The following is a 14,837-nucleotide window of genomic DNA, read 5'->3' on the forward strand; positions in this document are numbered from 1 at the left end:
ATGCCATTAAACAAGTATTTAAAATATACTGTCTTTATGTTGTCTCTACATTCATTTGTAGATTAACTGTGAAATTATTACATTATAAAATATATTAACTAATACAAACCTATAAAAATGTTTGTTTGTAGAATGTTTGAAATGTCAATCTCATGTGCAATGCCAATTGCAACCTCACTCACTCATACAAAGTCAATTATTCATCTTGGCAATATTTGCTAATATGGCTGTTTGTGGGGGTTTACCCTAACTACTTGTCTTGCTGGTTATATTCATATTGATTTGATCTTAAAAAAAGAATAAACAGTGCTTGGTTTCCTGGCATTTTGGCAAAGACAGGTGTTATCTGAAACCTTATACTCTGTTGGGGAAGGTTTTTTTTTTCTCCTCTCCAACCTTTACTTCCCCGTAGATTAGCTTTTCCTACCATTCAGTCGGTACATTTTTTTTTTCCGTTCTCATAAAGATGGGATGGGGGGGCCCCATACGTACCTTCGCTTTGGGCCCCCAATTTGCTAAATCCGCCACTGAGTGCAAAAAGATAAAAGTTATGAAATTATTATGCATTCATAATGCTATTAAACCGCTTAACCCATTGGCATTCTGAATTTAAAGATGGGTATTATGCCAACATTGTTGCCTATGGCTGTAATACAACATACTGTATGTGTGGAAATGTCACTTTTAAAGAGAACCTTAAATGTGTCCCTTTAAATGCCTGCCGTGTCTGCTTGCATGATGGATGGTCATCACTCTACACAGCCTCCATTCAGCACTAGTAATTCAGCTAAAAGTTAGCAAAACTAGAATACTATAAAACACTGCAATGAACATAGTTCAGCCTAAAAACACTATGGTTGAGACAGAGATAAATTATCTGAGTCATGGGGATTTGCTGTATGTGATTCACTAAATAGGTATGCAGGACAACAGGTGTGATGGCAAATCATTCTACAACTATTCTGCACTTAATAAAAAGTAGTTCACTAATTATCTTGAAACCTAATTTTTTTTCTTGCGGACGCACAGACAGAAACTGACACTTATCTCTCATGATCTTGTGTAAGCACAGACGTTCTTTGTTGGTGTGAAATTATCATTAGATAATGTGTGACTATTTGATACTTCATTGCAAGTCTTACAAAATATGACATGCTGAAACCTCCCAGTAACAGATTTAATGGCCACTTGTTGGGACCTGGTGTTGAGGATATCATCCAATCATGACTGGCTGGGCCTGGTGTAGTCTTGTTTAAAGTCAAATAATGGAAAACAAATGGAAAGAAATGGTTATCAAGGATTCATACACAGCTAAATGCCTGGACTGTCCCAACTAAAAAAACAACAACAACATAAATGGCAATGCAGGGCTCAAGATTAAGATCAAAATGTTTGTATAGAATTTAAATATCTTAATGTTCAGCATAGGGAGGTCCAAATTGTAAAGTTGAATCGATTGTGAGGGAAACTTGAAAGATAAACAAACATGGATGTCTTGTTAAAACTATATTAAACAATATTTGACCCCCTACAATGTGAGTATAGACAGTAGAAGTGGATGAATATGACAAATAGCTCACAAGGGAATTGGATCAAATATACTGTGACATTCTGTGGCTCAGTCAGGGTAACGTTGAGTATACTGTAGATAATATATTCATATCTACGTATATGTATCATCTTTGTGCAGTGGAGTGAACCTGTTTGGTTTACAACACTACAAAATCTAGAAAAAGCACACATACACCCACACAAGTAATGACTCAAAGAATCAGTTGACTTTGCCCCACTGATGAAGTTGTCAGAGACGCCCTTGGTTTGCAGTGTGCATCCGCTGACGGGTTGGATATCACTGGAAGAGACAGGAGCCTGTCTGACAGGAGACTGACAGTCTGGGTTCTTCAAAATGCAGAGACGACAACGCTGGGATCGCCTGGAATTGAAAGGATGAACCAAAAATCTCCAGACCTTAAGGTTTCAGCAGGAAGCAGGCACCGCACTCCACAGATCATTAGTATAAAATCTGCACGTTCAGATATTAAGCTTTTATTCTCCAGCGCAAGTTTGAAGATTCTCTGAAGTGAAGCTCTGAATTCGAAGTGCCAACCTTGAGATTCTATGGGCCAATGACAAATAACAGTGTCCAAGACACGGCAAAGAAATAACCCTTTAAAACACATGCACCATGTACTTGTAAACGTAATTTTTCAATTCGTGCTGGTTTAAAAACAAAACAAAATTTTTCAAAAGTTTCAATTTAAAGACTGTATAAATGTCATGTGGTGTAACCAAGTTAAAGGTATTAATATATTTACCATAAAACTTGAATAAGTTAACGTATTATTATTTTCCAAAAAGGTTTTTAAATTTGCCAAAGTAAAAAAGGATTTTTATAAATATCATTAACTATTGATTTATAAACATTTTTTTGCAAAGTTGCACCAACCTGAACTCACCGTGCCTTGTCATAAAAGATTCAAATTACCTCTTTGATTTGATTTTTCAAATATACAATATTTAAACATATATAAAACAAATGTATTACACATATAACATTTATAAATACATATAAATAGATACAAAATAAAATCACTATTTGTTTCTAAAAAATAAGACAATAAAAGACAATGCTGATACTGATACTTATATCAGGACAGTTGTATAAAATCGTTATTCCCCCCTCCCCCACTTATTCAAGTCATTGTACGTATGAATTGCATTGTTAATGTACTTTGTTAAACTGTCAACTTAAAATGCAGAAGATACACTGTCTTGAGCCTCCAGATCCAACTGTGGGACAGATACTGTGGAAGAGGCTTACAGCAGGTTAACACTGCGCCTACCAAAAGACAGAGGTCAACCTGCCAAACAAAGCCCAATAGACATCTCAAGAGAGCAGCAGAGGAGGGAGGCTCAATCCATCATTCTCTTGGAGTAGACAAAGAGGCAGCTTGCACCAAAGCTTCATGTGCCATCCCTGTAATCTTGTGGCTGGAAAAGCTAAAGGGATCAAGACTGGGGACACACCCTGTGCTCGTAGGGGCCTCGAACATGACGAGGGCACCGCTTCTGCATCGGTCCAGGGGTCTTTGAAGGGTTTGTATAATGACTAGCCATGCCATCAAGAACAATGTCCTTGCTTGACCCTCCTATACAGACCGGAGCGCAATTCAAGCCGAAGGGAATTGCATCATAATCATACGTTAAACCTCGCCGCGCAAATCCAGGCATCGTGCTCATCTGATGGCACGGAGCCCAAATTTATCTCGAAGGTGAAATGAGTTAAATATCTGGGTGGGGGGTGGAGGTTTGCAAAGCCAAAATACACATGAGTGTGTGGAGTCGTTACTGCAACCCACAGCTATTACCCAACATTACTGATTACAGTGCAGAGAGATCCCCAAGGCCGATGGGGATCGTGGTTATGCAGAACAGATGGGCCTTTATTAGCAGCGAGTGTCTGAGGGAGATTTGCAGGAGATTCGGTGTTTACAGCCTCTTCACTTGATGATAATGAGCCTCAAGACAAAATGTCAGCTAGTGAGAATGGGCAGAGACAGGAAGTGAAGGAAATGAAACCAATCAGTGCTGATGGAGAATATGTGAAAGACTTGAAAACAGTCTACTAAGGAAATGCAAAAAACAAGCGGCGGATGAGAAGAGGGGGTGGGGATGGCAACGAGCTTATGACTGAGATTGAGAGCAAGAGAGGAGGAGGAGGGGAGATCGACATTCTCTCCTCCCCAGAGCCGCAGGCCTGGTCTCCAGCCACTGTCCCAGATGGCTTGACTGAGAGAGGGAAAGAGAGATGTTCCTGCCACTCATAAGCTCTACAATTACTGAGAACGTAATGGTCTTAAAGTACCAGCATCAAGCAGGCCCAAAAAGCCAACATCCATTTACAGAAGCCGATCACATTCATGAATCTTTTAAACTGACAGCCACTTCAAGTTGCCACAAGGAGAGCACTGTATAATAAACACATTAAGCGGCAAACGGCGGATCTGGAGCAGCTCATGGGCACAGGACGCTCGCGGCTGGAAACGAAGAGAGACAAATGGATTTCTCTTATCTGTCCATCAGAAGTACACTGTTTGATCAAGCATTGAGCCTGTACATTTCGAAATGCAGGGTTAAGTATATTCCCATAACCGAAAGTGTAACGGAGAGGGGGTTAAATGTATGATGTGTATTGATGGGTTTTGGGTTACAAGAGGCACAGATGCAGTGAGAAAATCAATAAACTTCTCCAGTGTATGCTCAGTGGGAGGGTCCACATTCTGCAGCTGACAAACAGAGCTCGGAAGATTAGAGAACGTCGACAAGCAGAAACACCACCTCGGTGTTTTGTTAAAGTATTCTTAACTTATGTCCCCAAAAGAAGCTATCTCACATTGATGTTGTAATACAACAATTTAGTTCTCAACTCTGGTCCTCGAGATCAACTTTCCTGCAGAGTTTAAAGGCCTGTTCACACCGGGACGAATTTCGCGTGCGATATTCGCCGACGTTTAACGCCTCGTGACTAAACAAAGGGCGCCAATGTGAGTGTGCACACCGACGCGAAAAAAAAGCGTCATTTTTTAAAAAACGCCTCGGGTTCATTTTTTTGGTTTGACGCGCCGCGTCAAAAACTATCCGACCAATGAGATTGGCACTTTTGCTCACGTGTCTGGAGCTTCTGAAGTTACAGTAAAACACAACTTGGGGGCGCTCAAACACAAAACGGTCTTGCCGAGCACACATACGTAACGGCGAAGAAGATGCGCCAAGTAGCGTCTACTACACCATAGACATCCATAATAAAGGCTAGATGTCTCGTCCGCGCTGCTGGCCAATGGCCTTTATTATGGATATCTATGGTCTACACTGCCGGGAAGAAATAAGACGAGGAAGATGCAAGGCATGATGAATGTATAGAGCTGCTGGTCTCGTTGGTGTCGGAACATAAAGAACTATATGACAAACGCGACAGCGACTACAAAATAGGACTATTTCTGTTTTACATTAAGCGCCATCTAATGTCAGGGAATGAATTTGCATGTTCACTTGGCTCAACGTCAGTGAAAATCGCTTGGGTGTGAACACAAAAAACGCGTTGAAAAACGCTGACGAATAACGCTGACGAATAACGCGCGCCGATATTCGTCCCGGTGTGTACGAGCCTTAACCCAAACACTGAGCAACTCACCTGTCTGTAACTTTCTAGTAATCATGAAGACATTGATTAGCTTGTTCAGGTGTGTTTGATTAGGGTTGGAGCTAAACTCTGCAGCAAAGTGGACCTCGTGGGCCAGAATTAGAGGTTTCTGTAAATGCAAAGGTCTATCACTAGACCAAAGCAGTTCAGAAAAGCTTTGTGAATCTTTACGTTTAGATAATAGACATTTAGCTAATATACAGGGCTGCAGGAATACAGCAGTTTTGTAGGTCAAACCCAGAAGTTAGCATCATCCTGGTTTATTTGACAAAAAGCCAATATAATTTTCCCACTGGCTTTTAGATTGCAGAAAATAATCTCTTTGACAAACAAAAGTTTATGATTCTTACACATTTTGTTTATCTTTACAAACGAACATAACTTTTATGAATTGCGAAGTATAAATAAAATTGCCAGAAATAAAAAGCTAAACATAGGCTATAAAAGAACTACACAACGGTCACGTCTTCAGAGTGCACCATTAAGCTACCAACAGCTCTTTTAATCTCTACAAGTTGGAAAGTAGAAATTTACGCAAGCTCAACACCTTTCTGCATTTCAAAATGTGTCAGAATACACAGTACATTAGCTTTAGCATTAACAGTTTTCTACAACTGGTGCAGCAACAGTTTAAAGAGAATCTTGCAGAGCAAGTTAGATTTTATAAACATGATTACAGCTTTTTACCTGAATAATAATGCATCCATTTTAATGGCATAGACATTTTACGCTAATTCTATCACCTCATTCAGTAAAAGAGGTTTATTCTCATCACATTAACACAAAAATGCACATCAAGTATGTACTATGGGCTACATTCCTACCATCCACAGTTATACATTCAACTGTATCAATTTGTCCGAGATAGACCGCTCAAATATGTATTTTTGGGATGCAAGGACATTGCCTTAACAACATTCAAGCAGTTTAGGTTAGCTGTATGCACAGTTAGCTGTTCATGGTCCATTTATAAGCGAGATTAATGATGAATACAAGATACGCTCCTTGAAGGGCTATAGATAAGTGGATCCCGTGGTTGACGTGCATTAATATATCTAGAGTGTCTTTACAGCATATGGATAGTGCTGCTGAGGAGTTGACACCGCATGCATCAGCAACACTCAGCATAACTTGACACATGAGCTGGAATTCACATACAGATTACTACATAATCATCTGAATACAATGATTGTGCATATTACATATCGTGAGCCAAAATCAAGGGAATTTTAATCAAATATAGAAATGCCATAAAGTGTACATTTTTATTTCACTTTTTGGTGCTGTAGTGCATTACTTGTATCGCAAATTGTGCTCAGAGCACTTCTTGAGAAGTGTGTGCAATATAGACAGTTCTGGAGTTCCCTAAAAAGAAACAGTACAGTCTGCTGTGGTTTCTCATAAACAGTTTCAAGTAATGGCCAAATATTTATGGCTGCTAAATGTTCCCACGCGAAGTTAATGACACAGAAATAGTGTATGTGAATCGAAATAAATTGGATGACAATTAACCGTCAGCTGAAATTTCATGCCCTACTCGCTTGCATCAAAATGAGGCACTTTGACTTTGGTTTTTCGAAAGTGTACGCTATGGTCAGTTCATGGAGGAGGGGAGGAGAAAGAGCTGTGTGCAAACAGCTTATCCTCACTGTCATCTGCTCCTAATGACAGCTGACAAACTACTAATGCAAATCCCATCTGAGCGGCTACAGTTGCCCCACCCCCAGCCTTCCCTTGCCATCCCCGTACAGGAAAATCCATCCTCCAACAACCCCTCCCATCCCGCTACATACACAGTGAATGATCCACACTCAAAAATTCCTCCTCTGTGATGGTCTGCTCAAAGTGAGCGCTCTCTTTTAAACCAAGACAATACCCTGCTCTTCAGTCACAGAGAGCAATGGTTCAAGCAGAGCAGGTGGCGACTGTGGCGTCCACATGCAGCCAAACACATGCTCACTTGCGGCTGTTATTCTGAGTGCCATTTACTTGTTGTAGAATCAAACTACTGATTGATTCTATGAATGTTTGCTAATAATATAAAAAGTAAATAGGGTTAAATCAGAATAATTAGGATTTTTTTTGTTGAAAAAAAGTCTCAATTTACCCCAATTCACCTTACGTAAATAAATACTGTTATTAATTTTACAAAATTATTTTAAAATATTTTGTACAAAATATTTGAATATATATGTACATATTTATATTTTATACATTTTTAATAATATACATATGATATATATATATAGCATATAATGTATTTGTAATTTATTTTTAATAAACTAGCCTATACATATGATCTTTGTGTAAAGTATGCATGTATGTATCCAAGTATCAATGCATGTATGAATGTATGCGTGTATCTATCCATCTATGAAATTTATATATATATATATATATATGCTTTTCTGATTTTTATTTAAATGTTTTTATATTTATTTAATTTATTTATACTTTTTAATATCTCAATTACAAATTACATACACATATAAAACAAACAAAAATAAATTAAAAACTGATCATAATTTGTAAGTGTATCATGATTAATCATTGTAGAGAGTAAAACATGTGCTAACCCCAAGTGACTTCTTTCAAAAGAGGTTACAATTTAATTTATTGGGTTTGTTTCACTGGTTAACAGGTTAAAGTTTTTTAATGAAAGTGATTATAAAGTGTTACTAACACAGACATCAACTTTTTAATTTTGGGGTCCCTGTGTTGACTGGGAATTGTTGTCTCTAAAAGTTGGAAAAAAAACCCTGTTTTAGAGGTGTAAAAGACCAAAGGAAAAAATGGAAGTGATCTCAAGGATGCAAACAAGAGAGAAAACAAGGTTCCTTTTTTTGCTGCTCAAACCAAATACAGAGAGGAAATGACATCACACCTCCCACACAAACCACACAAACTCACACTTTCATTTGTTTCGCAGTATATCATAGACGTGTTTTCTTCATCTCCTCACCATGTAGTTTCGTAAACACACATTAGACCTTCAATGTCATGAGTGTATTAACCAACAATTGGATAGGGGAAAGTGTGAGAGAAAGTCAGTGTGTTCATCACAGGTTGCTAAGCTTACCTTGGCTTCAGTCCAGACTAAGCCTCAGGGCATTTCTGCAGCAGTGGGACCAGTGGAAATCTTTGGGCATTATTCTCTTCTCTCAATCTGTGGAAGAAAGCAGAACCATCCAGTTAATCTCAAACCCCACCAACTGATCTCAAAGCAGACTTTGGGAAACAGAAATACAAACAATACACATCAAAACCTCATTTATATTGATTGATTTAGTGTAAATTAGTGCAATTAGTTTAGTTTGTTTCAAAGAAAGGATGATAGGCTGATACAGCAATTTATGCTATTTGGCAAAAAAGGAAAACTACAAATACAGGTTTTATTTTACTATGCAAAACAAAACAAAAAAGGCATAGAAAAACAAAAAAGGCCACAAGAAAAAGCATTGATTACATAATCAGTTATTAATATTTAGTTGGTTCTCTCATTTTTTGTATGCGTTTATACTTTCTTTGTAGCCTGGACAAAAAATATGTCCAACAATTTGTATGTTTTACTGCGTTATCACACATAAAACAATTGACTTCAAACACAACTACGTAATATAATTAACACATTTTTTTATAATATTTGAATAAAGGGTGAAAAATGAAGATGTCAATTTTCCTAGGCTGGACATCACTTCTGGCCACTACTGTATACAGTATCTCACGAAAGTGAGTACACCCCTCACATTTCAGCAAACATTTTAGTATATCTTCTCAAGGGAAAAAACTATAGAAATGAACCTTGGATATATTTTAGAGTAGTCAATGTGCTGCTTGTATAGCAGTACATTACTGTCCTCTGGATGTTGAACATGGCAGCTCATGGCAAAGAACTCTCTAAGGATTTGAGAATTAGAATTGTTGCTCTCCACAAAGTTGACCCAGGCTATAAGAAGATTGGTAACACCCTGAAATTGAGTTACAGTACAGGCCAGGGTCATAAAAAGGTTTTCCAAGACCGGTTCAACTTGGAACAGGCCTCGCAAGGGTCAATCAAAGAAGTTGAGTCCTCGTGCTGTGCGTCAGGTGCAGAAGCTGGCTTCAAAAAACAGACACATGAGTGCTGGCAGCATTGCTTTAGAGGTTGCAGAAGCGGAAGGTCAGCTTGTCAGAGCTCAGATCATACGCCGCACACTGCAACAAGTCGGTTTGCATGGCCGTCTTCCCAGAAGGAAGCCTCTTCTGAAGCTGGCTCACAAGAAAGCCCGCAAACAGTTTGCTGAAAACAACCTGTCCAAGAGCATGCATTACTGGAACCATGTCCTGTGGTCTTATGAGACTAAGATGAACTTGTTTGGCTCAGATGGTGTCCAGCATGTGTGGTGACGCCCTGGTAAAGAGTACCAAGAAAATTGTGTCTTGCCTACAGTCAAGTATGGTGGTGGTAGCATCATGGTTTGAGGCTGCATGAGTGCTGCTGGTACTGGTACTGAACTTCATTGTGGGAAACATGGATTCCAACATGTACGGTGACATTCTGAAGCAGAACATGATGCCATCCCTTCAGAAACTGGACCGAACGGCATGGTAACGACCCCAAACACACCGTTAAGATGACAACTGCCTTGTTGAGGAAGCTGAAGCTGAAGGAGTGGCCAAGTATGTCTCCAGACCTGAACCCTATTGAACACCTATGGGGCGTCCTCAAGCGGAAGGTGGAGAGGCGCCATATGTCTAACAGCCAGCAGCTCCGTGATGTCATTATGGAGGAGTGGAAGAGGATCCCAGCAACAACCTGTGTAGCTCTGGTGAACTCCATGCCCAGGAGGATTAAGGCAGTGCTAGATAACACTGGTGCTCACACAAAATATTGACACTTTGGACACAGTTTTGACATGTTCACTTAGGGTGTACTCACTTTTGTTGCCAGCTATTTTGACAATAATGGCTGTATGTTGAGTTATTTTCAGAGGACAGTAAATATGATTTCCATTACACAAGAGTAGATGTTAAAACTGCATGCTGATTTGCACTCGGCTTTCGCCAAGACAAGCACCAACTAAGACGTAGCTTTACAGTAAACTATGCGTCTCCATCCATTTACGCTTCCTTCATTATGGTGATGTGAATATCCTTCTGTCTGGTGTTAATGGCGTAAGTATATTTCCTGGCGCGTCAGTACACACAACGACTGCGATGCTGGCTCCAGGGATCAACCACAGTGCGGTCTCCCCAGCGGATCAGCATGACAACTGTCTGGATTGAGCGGAGTAGGGGACATCTCTGGGGTCTTCAAGTGGGCACCTTCCGTCCTCAGTGTTTCGTCGACTAGCCCACGACACCTCAAGAGGGCTCGACAGTGATTCTGGCGTCCCAGAGTCACCCCCCTCCATCCCCCACTCAACTCTGCCCAGCTTACTTGCCTGTACATCAGCGTTTCTTTCTTTCTATTGTGCTTGAGATCCCTCCTGCTCCTGAGGTTGCTCCTTCCTCGTAGTTCAGTGGCATAAACCCTTGATGTGACCACCTAACCACAATCTCTAATGCCACAATCTCACCGCAACCCGACCATATGCGCCAACCCGTTTGACTAAGGCTGTCGAAGCCCCACTGTCGTCGTTAAAGCAGGTTCAGTGGCAACGGTTTCGTATGGCATACTTCCTAACAACCCGACCATACGCAGGCCAACCCGTTTGACCAAGGCTGTCGAAGCCCCACTGTTGTTGTTAAAGCAGGTTCAGTTGCAACGATTCCGTATGGCATACTACCTAACAACCCGACCATATACGCCAACACGTTTGACTAAGGCTGTCGAAGCCCCACTGTCGTCGCTAATGCAGGTTCAGTTGCAACGGTTCCATATACTGCTACAAGCAGCACATTGACTACTCTAAAATCTATCCAAGATTCATTTCTATAGTATTGTCCCTTGAGAAGATATACTAAAATGTTTGCTGAAATGTGAGGGGTGTACTCACTTTTGTGAGATACAGTACATTCTTATCTTTTGAGCAAATAACCTTCATGTTTTGAGGCCACATCTTCAATTGACCTCGGTAGAAGTAAACATTAGGGTTTGTATGACATCAGATTATGTGTACTGTCACTTTAACTGGACAATGGGCATTAAAATGCACAACTGTGCACCGACACTTTATTGGCTTTTGCTCTGGTCAAATTGCACTACTTACTGTCCATTGCACTTTTTTCTGTCTACTGGCGATTTGCACTATTTTACTGTTTACTGCGTATTGTTTACTGTTTGCTAGGTATTGTATTGTGTGTATCATGTGAATGGTTGAGGGCAGGGTTGCACTGTCTATTGTAGGATGTTGTGATCTGTTGTTGTTTATTCTTGCATTGGTTATGCACCTCGGTCCATATGAAACGACATTTCGTTCAGCTGTATACATGTATACAGAAGAATGCCAAGAAAGTTTGACTTGACTTGACTTGACATCACTTCCCTGTCCGTCTTGTAAGAGCAGAGCCCTGTTAGCAGTGAGCATGACACTTGAGCTGTCCTCTATCAGAGAGCTATCAGCAAACCAAAGAGACAGCTGAGTTTTACCAGACCTGTCAGGAAGAGTGTGACTATTCTTAAAAAGCAACAACAAAAAAACCCCACCTTGCCGGCACCGTCTCCAAGAGGACCAACCACGCTGGGGTGTTACTGAGAAGACACACAGAGGTCAACAACCGAGTGACGTCCTTGAGACCCATATGGACAAGTCCCTTCTTATAAATTGTACAAAGAAATAGGAACATATAATGGAGATCAACTAAAATACCAAGAAAATAGTTCACCTCTAAAATAAGATACTCCTCACAAGTGGTTGATAGTGGTTCGCCATATGTGCATCTTTCAAATTAACATTCTTTAGAAGAATTAATGTTTTTATGACAGGCTGGGAATTGCTGAAGAGAGATGCTTCTGCTATAGTTAGTAAAACACAATGAGACCATACGGAGCAGTCATGTTTTTCAGCCAATTAGCTTAAGTGAACTACCATACCAGAACAATCCATCTCTGCAAACTTGGTGAATAAGAGTTGGATAGAGGTTTTATTCGGTCATCGTCCTGATCTTATCGATAATAACAAGGGGAAAGATCTAATTGATCCCACAGTATTCTTGAGCAGGTATGTCCATTAAAAAGTTCATGAAAGTTGAACATCAAGTGGAGACATTAGGAACAGTTGAATCAGCACACGTCAAGCGAGCTCATGAGACGAAATGAGGGGAAAATATACCATTAGATATTCTAGGAAAGAGAAAGTTTTGCAAAGAAAATAGTAAAAAAATAAAATAAATAAAGTAAAGTTTGTAGTCAGAATGATATTTTTTAAAGTTCTCACACCAATAAGAAAGTCTATTATGCTAAGCAAGGCTGCATTTATTTGAACACAAATAGAGTAAAAACTGTAGTAATACTGTGAAATATAATTACTACTTAAAATAACTGTTTTCTATTTTTAATATATTTTTTACTTTGCCAAAAAATTAGCTTTGGCATCAATGTCACATGATCCTTCAGATGTCATGCTAAAAGGGAGATTTGGTGCTACAGAAACATTTCTTATCATCCATATTGAAAAAAATATTGTGTTGCTCAATATTGGTAGTCAAAGTGACAATTTTGCTCAATATTGTTGTGGAAACTGTGATATATACATTTTAGGATTCCTTGATGACTAGAAAGGGCAAAAGAACAGCATTTATTAGACAAATAAATATTTTGTAACATTATAAACATCCTTTACTGACACTTTTAAACAATTTACTGCATCCTTGACGAGGTATTTTTTTAATTTTTTAAATGTACTGACCCCAAACTTTTGAGCGATACTGAACATTTTTTCTAGCTTTTCTCAATCCCAAACAAATGCCAGCATACTATTATGGTGCACATTATTCAAACTGAAGTCTGCTAGAAAATGTGTCTGGGGTTTAGTTCATACAAAGCTCTGTTTTGATCACAATTATCATAAAATATTACAGGTTGTACTGCTGAACTCAGTTTCAGGTCAAGCAATCAAATCACTTACACTTTAGAAATGATACAGAATGATCTGACGGACTCAGACAGACAAAAATTAGCATTCACAAATACTCCAGTTCAAACACAACAAGCATTTCTGTGAAAAACATACGCATATCTAGCATATAGGACGTACTAGACCTAATCAGCACACGGAAATCTAACACTTTCAGAAACCCAAACGGCAAAGGTTAGCAATTATGGCGCCAGAATCCCCAAAATGGTCTAAAGCAATCATCACAAACTTTTTTGAAGACTATTAAGGGACGGAAAATTAGCTCAACATCATTAGAAGAGGGAAAAATTGGAGAAAAAAAATATAACGGGAAGAGAAGGGAAAAAATGACAATCATCATCAGGTTGGTAAAGATTTAATAGTGTTACACACGTCTTCAGGGTCTCCGCTTCCACAAGGGAATCGTTTCAAGCTTATTAGATAGTAACATGAAGTACGCCTTTTTAATTATGTTCAGCAAGTAATTAGTGGAAAAAAGGGTTTAAATCATCTCCACGATCCCAGAATTAGCCTCTGAGAAAAAAAAAAAATGACTTGCTGCAGTAAGTATCATTCAACGAAGTTGAAAGCGCATGTAGAAACAGCCAGAATTCTCCCATTGTGAGCAAATGCCTTTAAATGGGTTGTTGACTTATGCAGAAGCTCTCCTGGGAGCTTGTGAACAAATACCTGAGGGGAGGGCACTCCGCAGCGCTGTCACATGATGTCATGTGCTGACCAGATATTGCTACATGTACTTCCACAGCAGCTGACCTGCTACAACTCCATGCGCACAGTGACAACAACACAAAGGGAGAACAAAAGACCTAGTGCTGGGTTTCTGATGGGTACATTAAATAATAAGAGCGCTTTGGGCAGGCGTTTCTATAAATAATCATTTTTAAAAACACACAATTTCACTACAGTTACACAAGGGTGTACTGTAAGTGGCTTTAACAATTCTAAATCGGAAACAGAGGGATCATGTGCAGTCTGTGTAAAAAAAGTGCATTAAAATTAATCTAGCATAATAAAATCACTATTAATCATAAGTATATAAAGAAAGAGAGACAGTCCAGATGCATTCTGAAAGGATTCATTTATCGTTTCATTGGTCAGGAGGGGAAGTTAAAGAAGAGTCTTTTCTGAGGCCGGATGAATTTCCCTCAGTTTCTTGTGTCACATGTTTGTTCTAGCCCACAGGAGATCTTAACCCGATTGGTCACTGTAGTTATGGGGTCCCTCAACCATGGTAATTCAGTCAACCGGCTGATTCAACTGTCAGATAGACACCAAAAGAGCCTTTTTGTTTTAGTGGAAATGTCTTTCAAATACCAGAAAGTCACAAGCTTTTTTGTGATCGTTTGATTTCAGTTGAGATATATCTGAAGCTATGGTCACATTTACAGAAACTACTAACCAGGTTCTCCATAATAACTGCTCCTTCCTAATCAATAAACACTCCACACCAAAGTGTCAGGAAGATCTGACAGCGAGGACACACACACACACAAACACAGATCTATTCCTAACGAACATACTGTGATAAGAGTGGGACAGCCTGCATTCTCTTCCCCTAGACCCACTATCTCTCTCCATCT

At 39.4% G+C, this 14,837-nt stretch overlaps 1 protein-coding gene across 4 annotated transcripts in view; it reads right to left on the reverse strand.

Annotated features, from left to right (window-relative positions):
• The window catches only part of ncoa2 (nuclear receptor coactivator 2), a 102,824-nt gene that overhangs the window by 62,821 nt on the left and 25,166 nt on the right, over positions 1-14,837 (reverse strand). For all 4 annotated transcript variants that reach the window (XM_056254104.1, XM_056254106.1, XM_056254103.1 and 1 more), the window contains exon 2: positions 8,280-8,366. The gene's annotated coding sequence lies outside the window, so the exon portion shown is untranslated. The remainder of the gene's footprint in view (positions 1-8,279; positions 8,367-14,837) is intronic.

This window comes from Rhinichthys klamathensis, unplaced genomic scaffold, assembly GCF_029890125.1.
Source record: "Rhinichthys klamathensis goyatoka isolate OS25496 unplaced genomic scaffold, OSU_Roscu_1.1 h1tg000110l_1, whole genome shotgun sequence".
In the NCBI taxonomy this organism is placed as follows: Eukaryota; Metazoa; Chordata; class Actinopteri; order Cypriniformes; family Leuciscidae; genus Rhinichthys; species Rhinichthys klamathensis.